Source organism: Alligator mississippiensis, chromosome 4 (assembly GCF_030867095.1).
Source record: "Alligator mississippiensis isolate rAllMis1 chromosome 4, rAllMis1, whole genome shotgun sequence".
Classification (NCBI taxonomy): domain Eukaryota; kingdom Metazoa; phylum Chordata; order Crocodylia; family Alligatoridae; genus Alligator; species Alligator mississippiensis.
In genome coordinates, this window is record NC_081827.1 from 215,557,064 (window position 1) to 215,577,261 (window position 20,198).

A 20,198-nucleotide genomic window follows, 5' to 3' on the forward strand; every position below is an offset into this window, starting at 1 on the left:
TGGTCTACGATACATATCTGTTAGTTTAAGTTATAAAATAATAGACGGGTTTGTGTCCTTTTGTGACTGATTTTTCGTTCTTTTTGATTTTTCATTCCATAATGTTCCCTTATATGAGCCTACCATCACTTATCAGGAAAACTGACTTCAAATGACATGTCCAAATACTTCCTTATTTTATAAAAAGGAGAAATAGTAATCAATCTATAACCCACCATCTGGTCCCCAAATGCCCAATTAATTGTTGTAGCTTGTACCACAGCCTGCTGATGCACTCAAAATTTACATCATACATGACAAATTTGTTTAACTTTTATGAATCCATGTTGAGCACCCCTACCAACGTACAACTTGTTCAGAAGTTGTGACCTCTTACCAACTGATCTGATTTATTTCCTATGACTGAAGTTGGAATGAATGAGAAAGGACAGAATGTTTCAGAAAATAATGCTGGGCATTCAGTAGGTGGTACTCTTCTCTTCTGCTCAATTGCTACATAATATCTCTGCATTGGATAGGGGGCATTGGGCTGTAACAGGTACATTTTTCACAATGTAAAACTGGTAGCCTACCTACTTCTCAGCTAAAAGGCTGAGAGAACCATATGGTGACCTGGCAATAAAGTTGTGAAGAAATCACAATATCGGTATGGGCAAAGACTGGCAAGAATACTCACAACATAAGATATGAAAATCTGAAAAAGGAATAATTTGCAATGCTGCTCTTGTAATTCTTAAATAGCTCTTGATATTCAGAAGTAACATGAGAACTGTAGGCAGTTGACTGATTTGTATTTTAATGTAAAACAAGATTAAAATCTATACATTTAGTAAATCCTTGCTGAAGCCAGTGTTACCAGCATTGAGTTGGTGATCCTCAAACACCAACTTCACTGGACTGGACATTGTGTACAGATGCCAAACTCTCAACTTCCCCAAAAAGTGCTCTACTCCCAGCTTAGTTACAGCCTGAGCTATCACAGCAGCCAGTGAAAATGCCACAAGGACACACTGGAGGCATACTTCAAAAAAACATATTGACATCAAGAGTTGGGAGATGCTAGCTGTTAACCAATTCCAGTGGTGCCACAGCCTCAACCAAGCAGCAACATGCTTTGAAATGAAGTGTCTTGACCTCAGAACAGAGAAGAGAGAGCAGAAGAAGATAGGAGAGAAATTCCAGCTCATGGCCTATTCATCCTGCAGAAAGACCTGCAACTTCTGCAGGCAGATCTATGGCACAAGGACTGGTTTCACATCAAAACCCATCATGGTAGAGATCATTCTCAAATCGAGGGCTTCCTGCTGACAAAAGAGGTCTAGGACTCTTTAGTTTGGAAAGGAAAAAACTGGGGTGGGGTGGGGTGGGGTGGGAGGGGGATATGATAGAGGCCTGTAAAGTCATGAAGAATATAAACCAAATGAACAAAGAACTGTTCATTCACCAAGTCTCAGAATATGAGAACTAGGGTGCACCTGGCAAAATTGGTAGGTAACATAAAAAACTACTTTCTCTTGTTAGTTTCAAACCTGTAAAGCGTAGTTAACTTATGGAATTTGTTCCCACAGGAGTTGGTGGAAACAGACAGCATAGACAGGTTCCAAACAGGGCTGAATAAATTAATGGATGATAAATCTATTAATGGCTATTGAACAGAATGTTTAGAGATGTTTTATCTGGCATTTCTAAACCAAGAATTGTGGATGCCAGGGAGGATACTAAATAGGAGATGGATCACTCTAGAGTTATCAGGTTCAGTGCCCTTCCTTTATAGCATCCACCCTGCCTCCAGTGCTGGAGACAACACACTGAGCAAGATGGACCATTTGTCTGACACAGTATGGCACTTGTTCTTATGATACAAGGTTCTATGATATTCAACTATGTGCAGATAGCTTCAGTGACTGCTCCCTAGGTTGAATTGTTCTCAAGCTCAGTGAATCTTCCTTGGAGTTTGGGGATCTCCTATGTAATACAGAACACAATTTGCATCCCCTTTCAAAAAAACAAACAAAAAAAAAAGATTTTCCTTTTCCTGGTGAATTATCCCCTCTTGAGTTCAGATACAAAACAGGTGACATTTACTAAATGCTTTCTTTCTAAGTGACATTGCAAATAGAAGAGGCTGGTCTTGGATTATAGCTCTCAAAAACTGCTGATCTCTCCTGTTTCCTCAGTTAAGAATGGCTACTGTACCTGTTTCCTTAGAATACTCCTCAACCCCGAAGATGGTATTCCAGGTAAAAATTGGGTACTGTAAAGAAAAGTAATCCTGAACTTTGACTAAGATCTAATGACTAAAACATTTATTTAGCACAACTGCTAAAATAACTCTCCAGAATTTCACAGAGAAATGGAATTCTTTCTTAAGGTTACTGACTTCAAGGGCATTTGGCCCATACACTTTTACAAATTCTCTAATGTGTATTTTACTCACCGATTTTAGCTGTTGTATCTCTTTTTCATTTTCCTTTCCTGATATTTTAAAGACCTGGTGAGATAGGATAATTTTCATTCTACTGTGCTTACTTATTCTTCCAGTCTACTCTTTAAAAAAAAAAAAAAAAAAGTTCCTCTCAGATTTAGCATTTATCACAGATACACACACTTTTCTAATCTAATGCCTCATCTTCTTTGAATTTAGACAGTATTTATTTTATTTGTTCAAGTTTTGCTCTTTAGAAAATGCCATTCTATTGATGAGGTACAAGGGAAAATTATTAGTTATATGAATTGTGGTTCTGAAACCCTGTACATGACCACAAAATAATGATCTAATATGTAGCCTGCCTTATACTGAGTTTAGACACGGCTGTATCATACAAAGATAAAATTTCTGAATCAAACAGTTAGTTAAACTGGTATATAACTTGCAGTTCTCTGTCCTAAAAAAAATTATGAATTAAAAAGTCTCTCTATTAGTATAGTACTGAAGTCTTGGCTGTCCTGAAATCAATGGAAAAAACTGTTGACTTCATTGGAACCAAAATTTCACTCTTGACTTACACAGGTGGTACTATAGGTTACCTTTAAACAATCATAAAGACACTTAAAATGGGAGCATTCACCCATTAAAGGGTGTTAACCCACAGTATGTACCCTCTAAACACTTTAAAGTTATGCCATTTCAACTGAGAGTTTTACCTGGATCATTCCAGGGTATTGTTAGTCTGCTCCAGCGATAGAAAATACTCTGTTTTCATTCCTCTAACATCTCAGGATGCACCATTCTCAGCCCTTTCACTCCTTTCCTCTGTGGGCAAACTTTCAACCGTCTTGAGCTCTGCTGCCCGTGGGGTGGTGCTGGCCCCAAGCCAGCCACAAGGGGGTTTAACCCAAGCACACCCTTACCACTCTGAGGATCCAGGCGCAGCTCACTAGTTTGCTGCTTGCTCCAACACTCCCATGCACTCACTCATTTGGTTGACTGTTAATTTAAAGGACAGCAGTTAAAAAGCCAATTAACCACTAATTCAGCAGTTCCCGAACTCAGGTCGCAACAAAAATGAGGGTCACAGGGCAATGCCAGCAGTGCCAGACACAGAGGATGAGCCACGCCACGTGCTGGGAGCTCCCCTGCCCCCACCACCGAGCCACCCAGCAGTAGGTCATGGCAAAAAAAAAAAAAAAGGTTGGGAACCACTGCACTAATAAGCACTAATGAGCATGGAAAATTGTCTTTTAGTCCTGGTCAGCCAACTCCCTTCCCACCCACACTGCCTTTCCCCCCACCACTGCCAGCCACTGCACCATGGCTCAGCTTCTCTTCCCCAACAATATTCATCTAACCCAGGGGTGGGCAATTATTTCAGCTGGAGGGCTTTTAACAAGTTTTGGTGAACTGTCAAGGGCTGCAAGGGTAGCCCCACCCCTTGACAGGTGCTCTGCCCCTGGTTGCCATCTTGGGACCAGAAGTCCCACCCCTAACCCCTGACCTTTGCCACCAGAAGTCCCTCCCCTTGCCCCCAGAAATACTCATTTTGGCATCGGGGTTTGTCATCTTTCAACCAGAAAAAAAACCAAACAAATTATATACCAGAAATCAAAATTTACAACAACATATTTTAATTTTATTTCAAAAAATATTTTTATCCTGATTTGTGGGTGTTTCCATCATGTACATAGATGTGACTGCATAATAGCTCAAAATTAAGTCTTACTCTTGTATATTGTTGAGGGAAGGAGCATGGAGGGGAATGGGGTTTGTGGGGAGCTGTGTATGTGGGGGGAGGGGGTGTATGTGGGTGTGGGGGACAGTGTGGCTTGGGCCCCACATTTCCACTCACTGCTCCCCCTTCATGTGCCCACTTCTACTGTCACCCTTCCCCTGCCCCACATGCTCCTGCTGCCCTTATCGCTCCCCCACTGCTCTTTCCTCACCTTCCACCACCACTTCCCTAGCTGTGGGGCTGGAGTCAAGGCTGTCCCATGGGTGAGGGTGGGGGTGCAAGTGCACACTGGCCCCATTGGAGTGAGCAGGGCTTGGTCCCATGAAAGCACAGCAGGGTCAACCTGGGGCTGGGGTGGATACAGTGAATTGGTAGGCACCCGCCCACAGACTAGATGAAGTTGCCTGGCAGGCTAGATGCAGCTCATGGACTGTATTTTGCCCACCTCTGATCTAACCTAAACCACTATCCATTTGAAATGGCTGTATCAGAACCCCCCCCCCCCCCCCGCAAACCATGCAATGAGCCTGCTGGGTCTCAACTCTGCCCTGATGTGACATGCATGCAATGAGCCTGCTTGGTCTCAGCTCTCCCCTGGTATGAGTAGTAACTCAATTTGTGCCCTAGTCTGGCATGCAGCAAGTCCTCTGGGTCTCTCCTCTGCCCTGGTATGAATGCTAACCTAACTCTCCTCTTGACCCAATTCCAATTCAGTGAAAAACATGCAAGATTTTGGTGTTTTATTTTATTTTTTTCCACTCCTTTCTCTTTACTTCTCCCTCTTGCCTGTTCATTTTAAACAGGTTTTTTTTCCAAGACTTTTTCCCTCCCACCTATGGCTCCAGCTGGTTCCAACTGTCTGAGAAGTGAAGAAAGTTGCATGGTGGTTTCTCCACCTCCAAGCTACACGCCACCCTCCCTGCTCCTCTCCCACCCTAGATCAGGGATAGAGTTTGGCTCCTGTCATTCCTCTGCTTTCCAGGCCCTCTCGTGGCAAGTCACAGATGTGCAGGTCTGAACCCATTCTAACTTTATGATATCATAACATTCCACAGATTTAAAATGTTTCAAAGGTAACCTGTAATAGCATGTAATTACTCTGAAAATAAAGAATAAATTATAAAAATAAAGAAGCACCAGCTTAACAGTTTAGCGGTGACAATCTGTTTTGCTATGTAGTGGCCTGAGTTGAAGTTAATCACAGTAGAAATGGTCATAATACATCTATAAAGTTCATTGATGAGACAATTTTTATAGAACAAATGAGGTTTTTGGCCATTTTTTATTTTCTGAGATTTGAAAGTGCATGTGTTATTTATGCAACTAAAAATCAAGTAAAACTGGCTTGAAATGTCTTACAAGCTGCCCCATACAGCTCTGTCAAACACTGACTAGCATAACCATGCTATAGATTTCATAAGGCTCTTTATTCCATAGTGCTGAGGTAGAATAGCAATTGGAGATAATTATTATAAGTTATCTTAAAGATTTTATAAATACAGTGTAATGAAACTGACAGGCTACCAAAGCACCTATTGCTCACAAATCTTTTGCCTTCTTCCCCAGCCCATCTCTGAACAAACATTCAGGACTTTACCAGAACATAGTGATTCATAATAACACTATGGATGGAAAAGAAAGCAAAACAATTTGGAGTCACCATAAGAAAGAAAAATTCCAATTAAAGTTGATTCCAGAGAAATAATTAGCCATTTAGAATTTTGTCACTAAAACAGCCAGTTTGCACTTTTTTTGCTTCCCACTATCCCTCTCTGTCCACATCCATCATATATACCAAAACCTATTACAATGGTAGCTGAGAGATTAGGGCCTCTGTAACAATTTTCAGCAATCATTAATCTAAGCCAATTACTCATCTTTTTATTACTACTAATTTAATCTAGCTATTAAACATTTTTTTTTTTAATTCAGTGGCCCCTGGTACATGTTCATTTAATGTTGTGATGGGATCTGCTCCCCAAAACAGGCATGGCAGTAGGTGTGATGTTTGGGATCAGAGTTCAGATCTAGGGTAGGCATATACCTGGTTTGGCTGGGACAGTCTCAGCCAGTTGGTGAAAACTGAAGAAAAAATCCTGGATTGGTGGGACTCAGGGCAGAGAATGGCGGGGGAAAGCACTGCTATCAGCATGGGCCACACATGCACACACATGTGGCCTCCTGGGGGGTGGGGTGGATCAGACTCCTGCCCTAAGTGCAGCACAGGTCCCTTCTGCCCACCCAGCTGCCAGCAAGAACCCATATTTGGTGTGGGAAGCTCCAGGCTTCACTCTGGGACTGCAGCCCCAGTTGAGCCGGCCCAGTTGGCAGTTGCAGCAGTAGCAAGAGGCCACCTGCTGCTCCATTGCTGCTGCCCACCTGCCTGGTGCCTCCACCTCTGCCTGTATGCACTGTCCACGCAGGATGGGTGTGGAGGATGATAGAGGCATGTGCCTGACCATGCTGGCCACGGGGATGTGGTGCACATGGGTCTGCATGAAGCCCAGCACCCACTGCGTGCCAGTCCATGTCTTCTTCTAAATGCTGGAGCTGGGAGCCAAGGGGTGCCAGATAGCTCCATGCCACACATGCACTGGGCTGGGGAGGAATTGCAGGGGCATGGGGCCTAGTTTGCGGGGAAGCAGAGCACTATGGTGCACCAGGCAGGCAGGCACCACTGCTGCCCACCTGCCTGGTGTACCATGCCTCTCTGCCTCCTGCCTGCTGCAGTGCCACTGACTTGGGAAAGCAGGGGTGGGGGGTAGCAGGGGGACAGTGGCCCAGATTTATCATAGTCCTATATGGTCAACCTCATCAGATCCCAAGCACACCATTGTTTCTTCCCAGTACAGGGGAGCTCAGGATTATGATCCTGGGCTCCCTCTGCACAAGCAATTTGAAGGAGTGCCAGCCAGCCTAGCACACCTACTAATAAACTGATTGACAGCTGGCCTCTGGGAACTCACCAGGGAACAGAACTGATTTTGGTGCCATCTGGGGCCAGGCTGACAGATCAGTTGATTGTTGGGGCCAGAGAGACAGACACCAGTGTCTCTCTGGCCCCAACAATCAACTGATTGTCAGCCCCAGACCACACCAAGGCCAGTTGGAGTCCTCAGCATGGTTTTGGGGCCGGAGCTGACAATCAGCCAGTTGCTGGCCCCACTAGTATAGCCCTAGGTCTGGGTTCAAGAACAGAACGAATATCAGCTGACTGTCAAAACACTGTACCCGGCAGCTCTAGCACAGATGCTCCTAACAGAGGGTGGGCAACTTTGTTAGGAGCCTCTGAACCCCTACACCAGGCACCCAAACCTGAGCTGCCAGGCATGGGGTTTAAAGTTCCTGGCCAGGGAGCTGACAGCCTCAATGGTGCTCTTTAAAGCTCCCTATGTGCTGGGACCTATGGTGCTTGGCAAAAGTAGCTAGAGACCTGGGAGCTCCTAGCTCTTCAGTTGCCCATGCCCTACAACATGAAACAGTGCCTGCAGTGGTGGAAGACAGCTTACAGCTTCCCCAGCTGCCAGTTCCACAGGGCCCCAGAAATTTAAAAAGTGTGCAGCTTGAACTTTTAAAAGTCCAGGGTGCAGTGAGCCTGAGATTAAGGAGACTAAGGTCAGGCTCATGACACACTTCCCTTGGAGCTAGCAGGGGCACTGGATGCAGTATATGATGCTACCCCAGCCCAATCCCACCGCTTGGACTGCTTCCTGGACCTTGGGGCTGCCTCATGCTGGATCTGTATGCTCAGCTCAGCTTTGGGATCTATCAAGGGGAAGCCTTGGCATGACATATGTTCAATTTAAGGTACAATACACGAGCCACAAAGATGTTCCACATTAAGTCTGGAAATCTTGTTTGCCCTCATTTGCTATATTATCATGCCATAAAATGGCTCTAATGTGTGTCTAGGTTATTATTTATGGCACAAATAACACCTTAACTGCATCTGAAATGTAATGTGGGCCAGGGCCCAACGAAGTACAAAAATCTAACATTTGTGTTTTGAAAGAGCAAATAATTCAAATGGATATTCTGAAATGGGTAAATTAAGTTTACCTTAATTTAAGCATTTCTAACAGTAAAATATAAAAAGTGTGCCTCTGCAATTTTATGTTTTTAATTTTTCCCCTATTAACTTTTTCTTTCACGTTATCTGACCATTGCCATAACTTCCTGAATCTCCCTAAACTCTACACTATTCTTAACACCTCTTGAAACTTAATAGCATGTATTACCTCCTTGTCAGCTGCTGCAGTGCTCTAAAGAGCCATTTTGCATCAAATACACAAAATAACTTTAGTCGCATTTCCTCCATTTAATGTACTTTGCTCTATGCTTGGGTAGTAAAACTCTTCTATTACTACCATTCTAACCTTTCAACATGTATATTTTTGCTCAGTAATTTCACAGTCCACTTGTTTTCAGGGAGGAAGGTAGGGTACGTTTCTGTAGATAGCTTATTCACTGAAACATTTCCAGCTTAATCTTGGCTCCTAGATTGCAAAATAGAACACTACCATATTAGCCTGAATCCAAGATGACTTTGAATTTAAGACAATCCATCTACCAGTTAGATCCTATACATGGAACATTTATGAATTTGTTATAATTTTCCATGTACTAAATCTAATTATACGAGGGTTGTCTTCATAGAAGTAGGGTCGGAAGGGACCTTGTAGATCTTCAAGTCTGACCCCCTGCCTGGGCAGGAGGAAAACTGGGCTCAAATGACCCCAGCCAGGTAGGCATCAAGCCTCTTCTTAAAGACCCCCAGGATAGGAGCCAGCACCACTTCCCTCGGAAGTTGGTTCCAGATGCTAGCCGCCCTAACTGTAAAGTAGTTCTTATGGATGTCTAATCTAAATCTACTCTCCAACAACTTGTGGCCGTTATTCCTGGTCTTAAATTATATCCCCTCAAAGCTGTAGCACAAACTGCAGTGGAAGGGGAGCAGTCAATGGGGCATGCAGTGGGATGACAAAGACAGTGGGGGAGCAACAGCTTGACCCCTACTCCTTTCCATCTGCTGCCTGACCCACCTCCCCAGCACCTGCCCTCCCTCCAATGCCTGACTCCCCGCTGCTTCTGTCCTCTCTGTCTGTTCTCCCTAACAGCCTCTTCCCCCTGCCACTTACCCTTCAGCTTCATCCAAGCTCTGGCTCTGCTCTATCTGGGTTGCTCCAGCCCCATTCTGGCCTAGTAACAATGGTAGCAGTGGCAGCTCTGAACTAGGCTCCAGGGCCCAGCCACAGCTGCCACTGCAGCATCACCTGTTACTGTTCTCAGCTGGAGTTGGAGTAAGCATGTGCTCTGTGACCCAAGCTGGAGTGGAACTGGAGCCCTGCCAGAGCCTTCCTTTTCACTTGAGTATTGTACGCCAAGAATCTGAACTCTGTTTGGGATATCAGTCAGTCCATCAAAATATATGCAGCATCTTAAAGAACTAAACTAGCATGAGAGACCTCAAAATATGAGAGAAGTTTCTAATATTAAGCTAATGCAGTAAAGACGAGTGTTTCATGCATACTGAAAGTTAAATATAGGAATGCAATTGCAAAGCTTTACAAAGCCTTAAATACATTACCTCATCGGATACTTCAGGTGAATTTTGGTTCCATGCTACCAGAGCTGGAAACTTTAAAATGTATTTAAGCCACTTTGATAACTACTGGTTAAAATATTCAGGCTTACAAGTCAATGACTCATGCTTTTAAGTCATTCGCAAAGGTAATTTTTGAAAACTGCGCTGAACTTTGAAGCCTGTGATAAAGCTTTTAAATATGTGCTTTAATAAATAAAAGCTTTTACTGAGTTGGGCCTAATTTTCAGAGGCACTGAGCATCCTTGATGTCATGAGGGTCACATAAAGATATAAGTGATCGGTACTTTTATTTAAATGCCTAATTCCACTAAACAAATTTTGAACATGTCATCTAGCATTCTTGGATTTCAGGAGCGTAGTATTTATTGGGTTTAGCCGTTTGGGCTAGGGATAGACATTTAAAAAGCCTGAGCCTGAATTGATTCAATCTTTGCAGGTTAGTCTAACATAGCTAGGCTAAATCAGTTTTGTAACTGGACAGACATCCCAGAAATGCAGGCACTTGTCTACAGTAGCTCAGGCTAGAAGCCAGGGGGCACTAGAGCAGCCCTCCCTTCCTTCCACAGCATGGAGCCGGGAGTGGGGGGCATGGCCAGGCTCCAGGAGCTCTGATTAGCCCAGCAGGGAATTGATAACAGTGTTTATCACCCAATTAAAAAAACAACAGAGGGCCATTACCAACTACTTGTTGATTCTACCTGCTGATTCAGCACGTAGGCAGCCTGTGGTCTACTAGCTAATACACAGACACCTCCTCAGCAAGGCAAGGGGAGCAGAGGAATTCCTGCTTAGCAGGGAGTGGTAAGGGGGAGGGGGTAAGTAGCCCACAGTCTCTGGAGCTTAAGCCAGGGAGCAGAGGGGAGGGGCCAGCCCTGCTGTAGAGCAGAGAACCCTGCCCAGCCCAGAGAGCATGCTGGGATGCTGTAGGAATCTGGTTTATCTTAAACCAGCAAGGGCTCTGGGGCAGACATTGCATAAACCAGTTTGAGCCAAATCAGTTAAGTCTGATACTACATTCAACCAGGTTTATCTCAAACCGGTTTCAGCCTTTCACAAACTGGTTTATGTGTACTGAACATCTGTTCTGTTACAGGTTTAAACCAGTTTCTGATCATTTAAACCGGTTTATATGTAATGTCTGTCCCTAGCCTTGGTTTTAGTTGTGCTTTTTGTTGAGGTGAAAACAAGGTAATGTCTTATTCTTCCTTAGATCCAAAACAATCGAGTTAGGCTGCTGACAGACATTCATTTAAAGGTGCAGTAGGATCTTATCCCTGATCCAAACAATCATGCTTCCTGCCATGCCACACGTGTGTGGCAAGACACATGGTTTTGGAATCGCATTCCAATCAGACTCTACTTGCCAGTGCAAGGGGAGCCCCAATGTAGTCTCACAGCCAGGCAACAATCAGCTGACACTGGCACACGTTCAAATCTAAGGCACAATGAAAATCAGTCACAAAAATAATATTTTGTGTTATATCTTTGTGGTTAGTTTGCCTTTTTCTGGTGCCATTAATTCCCTTAATGTGTGGCTGGGTTATTACTAAAGATGCCATTAACACATAATTGAATCTTCTATGTAACATCTGCCAGGGGCCTTAAACATTCACCTAAAGAGAAGGTAAACTAACAACCAAGAACTCTGTGTGCGTGGAGGAAGTTGGGGGGTGGTGAGGCAGGGCAGAGGATTTGATAAAGATGCAGAAATTAATCCACTGGGGTGGTTTTGATCATTTTGAATCCTTAACTTTAGTGTTCTATGTGTTTCTAGTACAGGAAAACTGCTAAGTATAGCAGTTTTGTGGTAGGAGACAACCTGGCAAGGACAGACTTGCTTCTTCACTCTGAAAAACAACTTAAGTGAAAGAGCTGCTTTTACTGCAAACAGTATGCAAGCTATATAATGAATTTTGCTTGGTCTGGGATAGTGTGAGGAACCTGAAAAGCTCCCAGCTGTGCAGCAGAGTATTTATGCTGAGGTGAGGTAGTGTATCAGTCTAAGAGGCAAAAAGAGACTGAGGCCATCTGTACGCTTGTATAGGCTTTAAAAGAATGCCTTAATCATACTCAAAAGCCTAAAAACAAAGAATATAACTTCATCTCACAACAGATAACAAATGCATTTAGGCAGACCATGCCCATTATTTCTATGGGTATTTAAAATGAATGAATAGTGGACTCATTTGATATTACCAGCTACTTATAATACACAGTCTGAAACATTAAGAAATATACCATCCTATAAAAATAAATAAATAAAAATCTTGTCCAAAAAGTCTGTAAAAAAAAGAAGGCCTAAGGAAATTCAGCATATGAGAATGTATTGCTTTTATTTTCAGCCTAGCATCTTCAATAAATTTAAGTGCTCAATATTGTACCAGCCAGGTGTCAGAAATGAATAGTGAACCTGCTAGCAGAGATGTTTTCCATTTCTTAACCACCATCCTGGTCCCTGACAGAATTGATTGGCTCTTTGACATATACTTCTAGTCCTGGCAAAGAAAAAATTTATCCCTCTCAAATACCAAGTTTGTTCACTTCAAATGAGCTCAATATCATAAATGGGGTTTTTAAATGATAAATGAGATAATCAATCTTCAATATTGTGAACTTATTTTAATTTTGGAAAACACAAACGCATGCCACTGATAAAAAGAGCTATTTTTTAAAAATAAAGCAAAGACTATACGTAGTATATTCTTTTCAGCCATAGGCAAACACAATCTTTTTTTAGTAACTCTATACTTTCACCAGCATTAGACCTCTAATTAATAAATATTTACAATTTCTCTCCAAATTGACTGTGGCCAATCCACTGGAGGAACTTGTCCTTACCGTTCTTTTAAAATAGCGTGTGTGTGTGTGTGTGTGTGTGTGTGTGTGTGTGCGCGCGCACACACGTGCTAATGTTAGCATACATAAGGAATAAAGTTATAATGAAACATTAAAAGAATTTTTCCCTAAAGGTCTTGACACATGCATGCTTAAACAACAGTAGGGGACTGACACATTTTTAAAATGTCAAATTTGAGTTAAATTAAAAAAAATAAATAAATCCTTTCTTCTATCTTAAAAAAAAAAAAAAAGAAAGCTGGAAACTCATTTTTTAACTCATTTTCTCTTCGACTGTTATGAGTTCTTTGGGGTGCACAGGCAAAATGTAAATAGATTTATGCAAATAGGGGTAAACCCATAGTTCACTTCTAAAAAGTAGTTTACCTTCTTCATAACAAAAAAATCTAAACCTGATCCTGAAAGCATGCTAATTTGCTACTCCTGGGGAAAACAGTATTTCCACAATTATTCGCAGCAGTTTCATTTCACAGCTATTCGGCACATAAATATGTTTATTCTACAGTATACCTATAAAAAGCCATCTGGAGCTTTGCAAATGTTGCAGATTCTCACATAAAAAATTTAACCCTACAAATACTTAGGTTTCATGGAAAATGTACATGTTCTGTATGTCTTTAAAAACACGAGAGGGGATTTTTTTCCCCTCCAAAGCAGTTATACTGAAAAGTATCTATTTTAATATCTTATTGTGAGATGTTAGGTTTACTGCATCTTCATTAGATTTCATAGACATTAGAGGCTGGAAGGGACCACAAGAGATCATTGGGTCCAGCCCTCCCTCTTCTCCCCTGCCATAAGTGGGAAGTCAGCTGGGATCAAGTGACCCCAGCAAGAAATATATCCACTTTTCTGAAGGAGTCCAGAGTAGGCATTTGCATCACCTATAGGGGGAGTTTGTTCCAGACCCTGGACACACGCACTGTCTTGGTTACTTCTACATCAGTTTGTGCTCAGTTTGCAACTGAAGAATGTTTTTGAAGAGGTCATGAAGTCTAAGATGGCAGAAGAATTATAGAAAGGGTCAACAGGTCATGCAGTCCAGTCCTCCACTCAAGACAAGATCATCCCTGCTTCAACTGTTTTCATCTAGTGTTCGTCTAACCTGCTCTGGGGAGATAGAGATTCCACAACTTTCTACGTAAACTGTTCCAATGCTGAATCACCTTTCTAATATTCAATCTAAATTTCTTTTGATTCAATTTAAATTGAATCATTCTTTTGTCCTATCCTCTTGTCTGTGGCCACAAAGAATAGTCTATAAATATACTCTTTATAACCACCCTTCAGGTATTTGAAGACTGTTATCAAATACCCCCTCAATCTGCTCTGCTCTTCTCAGATTAAATAATCCCTGTTCTTCCAAGCTTCTCTCATAAATCATATTTCTTCTGATTTTTTTGCTGCTCTCCACTGAACTCTAATTTGTCCACAACTTTCTTGAAATGCAGTGCCCAAAACTGGACATACTACTCTCGGCAGAGCCTTACCAGTGCTGATTAGAGTGGAAGAATGACTTCCCTTCACTTGCAAGCAAAAATTCTCTTAATATAACCCCATACGCTATTGGGCTTTTTGGACAAGAATGTACTGTTGGCTCATATTTATCTGTAGTTAATTCTATCCTCAGGTCCTTTTTTTGCAGTACTGCAGCCCATTCCCCAGTCTGTATTTGCGCATGTGATGGTTCCATCCTAAGAGCAGGACTTTGTACTTGTCCTTACTGAATTTGATTTGATTAATTTCAGACCATTTTTCCTATGAATCAAGGTATTTCTGAATCCTGAACTTATTTTCTCAAGTATGTGCAACTCCATCCAGCTTTGGTAACTGTGCACTCAGGCCTGATTTTTTTAAAACAACTATAAAATGATATTGTAAGGTCACAAAAGATATCAGTTTATTTGAAGCCAATATTGTACCTATCTGGCTTTACATGATCTTTTTCCCTTTGGGAATGGATGCACTAAGTACCTTCATCTAGAATATATTTCCTAAACTTACTAATGAGCATGTAATGGGAGCCAGTGTTTGAAAGCATTACTAAAATTGAATTATGCGACATCCACTGCTCCCCCATCCACAAAACCCATCACCTTATTATAAAAGGAAATCATGTTGGTCAGGCATAACTGGCTGCTGATGAATCCATTTATTAGCTATTCCTCATCACGTGGGTATCTATTCTGTATGTGCTTAGACCAGATGTCTTGAAGACCTGTTCCATAGTCTTTCAGGCTACTGAAATCAGGCTGACTAGACTGTAATTCCTTGAATCCTCCTTCTCCCCCTCCTTCCCTTAAAGGTGGGCAATATATTTGCCCATCTTCAGTAATCTGGAATTTCACTAGGCACCCATGAGTTCTCAAAGATAACAGCCAATGACCACAATTACCTGAGTCAATTCCTTGAATACTGTGAGATGAATCTGTTCCAGCCCTGCAGACTTGAAATCATCCAGCTTCTCTCAATGAACTCTAAACTATTTGTTCCCTCCTTCAGCTAATTATCTCCTTCCCTACCCTTGCTGCCAACTGTACTTGTCACCTGAAGTAAAAATAGCATTAAATTCTTCAGCCTTCTCTGCCTTGTCCATTATTAGCCTGCCCACCACATCACCACATTCAGCAAGGGACCTTGCTTTACTCCTCTTACTTCTACCATACTTGTAGAATGTTTTTGTGTTGCCTTTTATATCCCTCGCTAGTTGCATCTCAATTCCTGCCTTGGCCTTCCTGTGCTTCTCCCTGTATGCCCATGTATACTTTTTATACTCAATCCTAGTAACATGGCTAAGTTTCCTCTTTTGTAAGATTCCTTTTAGAGATTCAGTTAATTGAAGAGCTCACTGTTTGGTTAAACTGGCCTCATTCTGTATCCTAACCTTCCTTTGCATGGAAGTAGTCTGTTTTTGTGCTCTTACTATGGTCTCTTTAAGGTGCAACCACTTTTTCTGAGCTCCTTTGAAGATTAATCCTCTTTTTATTTTCAAAACAAAGTGCAAGTGTGGGTTACACCAACATAAAGGTCTTCTCTACCATCTATATAAACAAGTTATCCCCAGCAAACTCCCAAGAACTTGCTGAATTGCCTGTGCCCTGCTGTGTCACCACCAGCCAACATAATAGTAATTGAAGTCCCACCTAAATCTAGCAATCTGGATGCTTTGGTAAATTGTTAGAAACTGAAAGAGGACGTAGGTGAAGCTTTTTTCAGTGGGCTATAGCCAATGTAAGATCACTCTTCCTGTTCCGTCTTAACTTTGACCCACAGACTTTCAACAGGACTACCACCTGTTTTGTACTGCACTTCAGAACAAGTATACATCTCTCATATAAAAAACAATACCTCCTTTTCCCCCCCCAACAGTTCTTCCTAAATAAATTATACCAATCCATAAAACTACTCCAGTTGCATGAACTATCCCACAATCTCAGTCAGATCATACTTCTCTGACTGTAGCAGTACTTCCAATTCTTCCTACTTATTTCCCATGCTTTTCACATTAGTATCTTGGATGACTAGTCAATTCTTCTGCTAATTTCACTGTGAATACTGTTAAGGCTCCACATTTTTCCTCCTCTTTCTTGACCTCTAACTGAGTCACCTTGCTCGTTACTTACCAGTGGACCAGTAAATACCCATGAACAGAAATTAAATATGGTATCAATCTAATCTCCCAAATTGCTTCCAAAATAATAAACATGGAAACGTCTAAAAAACAGTGGTACAATCTTGGAGGAAAAAACAAAGATGAAATTACTAGACAAAATCTTCAACTGGTATAAACTGTTGTTGGAGCTACAACAGTAGCATGGGACTGATTTCTCAAGGTCTGTCCACATCCAAGCAGAGATGAGTAGAACTCTCCCCACAGACGCTTAAGTTGTAATACAAAAAGATTCTAAAAGAAATTTGCCTTACTGAGACTTTGAGAGAATTTTAGAGTTAGGGCTCCAAACAGGTCTCACAACATAGTGTTACCACTTTGCGCCAAGCTACGGCAAATTCTGACTGAATTCTAATGGAGTGCATGGCAAGATACATTTACCCTGTATTTTTGGCTTCATACCATCCTCTGTCAAACAGATTAGTAGAAACTGTTTTAACTTACTCCAAGAGACTGCGGCTGTACAGACTGATCCCTTGGTGGGGAGAATGTCTAAGAAGAAACAGGTATCCCCTATCACATTTATCTACTAAAATAAGAAATGCTTTTTTACATTTTCCTCCCCTCTTCTCATCTTCTGTCTTTTGCTCCTTGCCATTCTCTTTTTTCTTCCTTTTTCTCTTCACTGACCAACAGAAAGATGCTCCCTCTCATTTGTAAGAACACATCAGAGAACTAAAGACAATAACTCGACAAGCATTTTTAGTTTCAAAAGTCTTTTTCTTAATTCTAGCACATAGATACCCTACTATTACTTACAAAAAAAAAAAAAAAGATATTCTGACTATAAAACTGAGGTATTTTAGTGATGCTACTCTATAAGAAGCTGCTGCAGCTGTATTTTAAGGGAGATGACTGGGTATGATGAACAACTCAAGAGGAAAAGAACATGAAAAGAATTACTTTTCTTTTGAAAAGAAGTGTAAAAATTGAATTTTTTTTTTTTTTATAAATATGCAGGGAATAAAAAGCAATATAGAACACACAAGTGTAAAGGAAAAAATGTTATATCATTAAATGCAAAAGGCTGAGTGGCAAATAAAAAAAAAAAATCCCAACCTTTTATCTAAGAGGAAACAAGTGATAAAGTATTAGTTTGTCTCTGACATGAGTTAACAAAAAACTGCTTTGTCAAATAGACCTGAAATGGTGACAATAAAATATCCTAGATCTATTAAATGTACTTTGTACAGTTTCTATGGCAATTGTATATAACTCATGATATGCAAATCCTATAGAGCATATCTATCTTATTTTAAAAATGTAAATCTGCCTGGTCTATGATGCAATCAATCAGATTGAGGAAGCCAGTATCTCAAAATAAATGGAAACCACTTAAAATGTTGGGGAAAATTACCTGGTTGCTCTACAGCCAAATCCTTTAAAACTTAAGCAAAAACTTATTCTCTTCTGGATCAAGACTAAAATGCACCTGGAAAGCACTGTTGTCCTTATGCTGATTTGTAATGTGGATAAACCCACACAAAATTGAGGATCCTCCTCACCAAGTTCTCCAAGATATTAATATGTATGCTAAAAATACTGACAATAAAGAATAGATCAAATAATGATTCATCAAAATATGACAGGCCCTGTAAAATGCAGCCATTCAGATAATCCAAGATACTTCATCTGTCCAGTCTAGTAAAACAAACAGAACCTTGCCTTGTTATCTCTGGATTGAAATGAAGCTTTTGACAGGGGAACAAAGCCAGTTTAAATCATCTGTCTTACACAATATGGCTTTAGTTTCAAACACGGAAAACATAAATCCTGTACACTTAAAGCTTGAGTGCTAGTAGTCCAATATAGTGCTCCCTTCCACAAATACTTGCCTGTGCTTGTACTAGGTCTAGCAATAGAGCTGATAATTAGGTGTGGTAGGAATAGCATAATATTGAAAACTGAAATCTGGGAATCAAAATGAATAGTAGAGTTGGAGTGTTGTTGTAGCTGTGATAGTCCAAGAGGTGTATAAGAAAGAAAAGTTTTGGGATGTTTGTTCTTGGACCAGCTTTATAGTTGGAAAAGAAATTTCACAAGCTTCTGGGCACAAAGCACCTAAACTTCTCCCAACTATCTACTTGGTCCAGCAAAAGAAATCACAATCAAAAAAAGCTCTATATTAAAGATGAATATAAAGGCCCTGAGGTAACAAGGGAAACAGGTGACTTGGAGGACACACAAGCAAGAAGAGGCATCGGGGAGGCCTCATTTTTCCTGAGAAACCAGGGCAATTGCCTAGTTACCTCAGATGTCTGTACACAAATGCATGGTGCCTGGGAAACTAGAAGGATGCCCCTTCCCTCCAATGACCTACCAGCTCAATGCTGCTCTCCAAGCTGCAGAGCTGCATATCTTCAGTGGTGGGAGCCACCTCACCACCCCACCAAGCTGGGCCCTGCCCCACCCCCAGCCCCATTCCCTCTCTCACTGTGGGAGCCTCAATTGGTGCCCCCACGCCCCTTCCCTCCCCCTTCCCCCCACAAACTTACCAGCCAGACACCAATCTGCAAGCTGCTGGGCTGCATTCCTGGCCATGTACATGTTGCGGCTGCATGCATGTGGCATTTATCGGTGACATTATCGGCCACAGCAGACAAAAAAAAAGCAGATTGCCGATAATGTCACTCTTCCTTTTATCGCTGCCAAAACAATATGGGCCGATATATTGGTGAACCTCTACAAACTATTTAAGTACTTTTATGTTCTTAGTTTTCTTGAAGTCCCTAGAAACTCACATTTACTTTATGTTAAATTAAATGGAAGAAGTGGTAGGACCGGTCACTTAAAGATTGGACTGTTTAAGAGCAAAAAGTCTGAATGTTGTGTGAACAGTATAGAAGGAAGAATTGTTAGGCTGTATGTTTTGTAGTAAGCAACATTAATTCCCATATATTTTAATATGAAATGTGATTTTTTAATGCGATTATTTTTTAGTGTCTTTTTATTTTGTATTCTCATAGACATTAGGGCTGGAAGGGACCTCGCAAGATCATTGGGTCCAGCCCCCTGCCCAAGGGGCAGGAAGTCAGCTGGGGCCAGATCACCCCAGCAAGATAAGCATCGAAGAGTTTCTTAAAAGGTATCCTGAGTAGGTGCTTGCACCACTTCTGGGGAGATTTCTATTTCAGACTCTGGAGACTTGGGCGAGGCTCTGGAATTGGGTGAGGCTCTGTTCCCCCGGGCACCACTGGAGGTTACTAGAAATAATGGTCACAAATTGTTAGAGAGAAGGTTCAGGCTGGATGTCAGGAGACATTACTTTACAGTTAGGGCTGCCAGGCTCTGGAATGGACTCCCAAGGGAGGTGGTGCTCTCTCCTACCTCAGGGGTCTTCAAGAGGAGGCTAGACAGATATTTGACTGGGGTATTATGACCCCACACTCATTCCTGCCCAGGGCAGGGGGTCAGACCTGATGATCTGTTTAGGTCCCTTCCAACCCTAAGCACTATGAAACTATGAATTGAGTTCCTCAGCATTGCCTATCTAAATATACTGGTGCTGCTGCCAGGCAGTTGGTTTTAAACTTTGGCTGGACCAAGAATCAAAGGGGAAGGGGGGCATGCAGGTGCATTGGTGCTCACCTCCAAGGTCTACCCCTGTATGAGATACATTTAGACTAAATAAGTTCTTAATGTCATCCCTGAAAACCCTGCCTTAACATTATTTTATTTGTATTATCATGCTACTAAAATCAATTTAAAGTTTGTTCTTCCATACTCATTATCAAAAATAACAATACAGGCTTTTTGGGCAAGACTAAGCACTCAACAGCCTATGAAAACCCACTGCATTTAGTGTATGCTGGCTTATACTCTTATGATACAATATTTTGTAAATTTCTTTAACTGAATCTAACTCCTCTACCATTTTGGCTTTAAGTGCAACTAGAAT

At 41.5% G+C, this 20,198-nt stretch overlaps 1 protein-coding gene and 1 long non-coding RNA gene across 9 annotated transcripts in view; both read right to left on the bottom strand.

Moving 5' to 3' along the window:
- The window catches only part of LOC132250400 (uncharacterized), a 49,897-nt gene extending 46,004 nt beyond the window's left edge, over positions 1-3,893 (bottom strand). Inside the window, exons 1-2 of the long non-coding RNA XR_009462106.1 lie at positions 2,438-3,893; positions 2,197-2,254 (exon numbers count right to left, since the gene is read on the bottom strand). This is a non-coding gene — a long non-coding RNA (uncharacterized LOC132250400). The remainder of the gene's footprint in view (positions 1-2,196; positions 2,255-2,437) is intronic.
- The window catches only part of B3GALT1 (beta-1,3-galactosyltransferase 1), a 403,400-nt gene that overhangs the window by 331,029 nt on the left and 52,173 nt on the right, over positions 1-20,198 (bottom strand). The gene's annotated exons all lie outside the window — the stretch shown is intronic.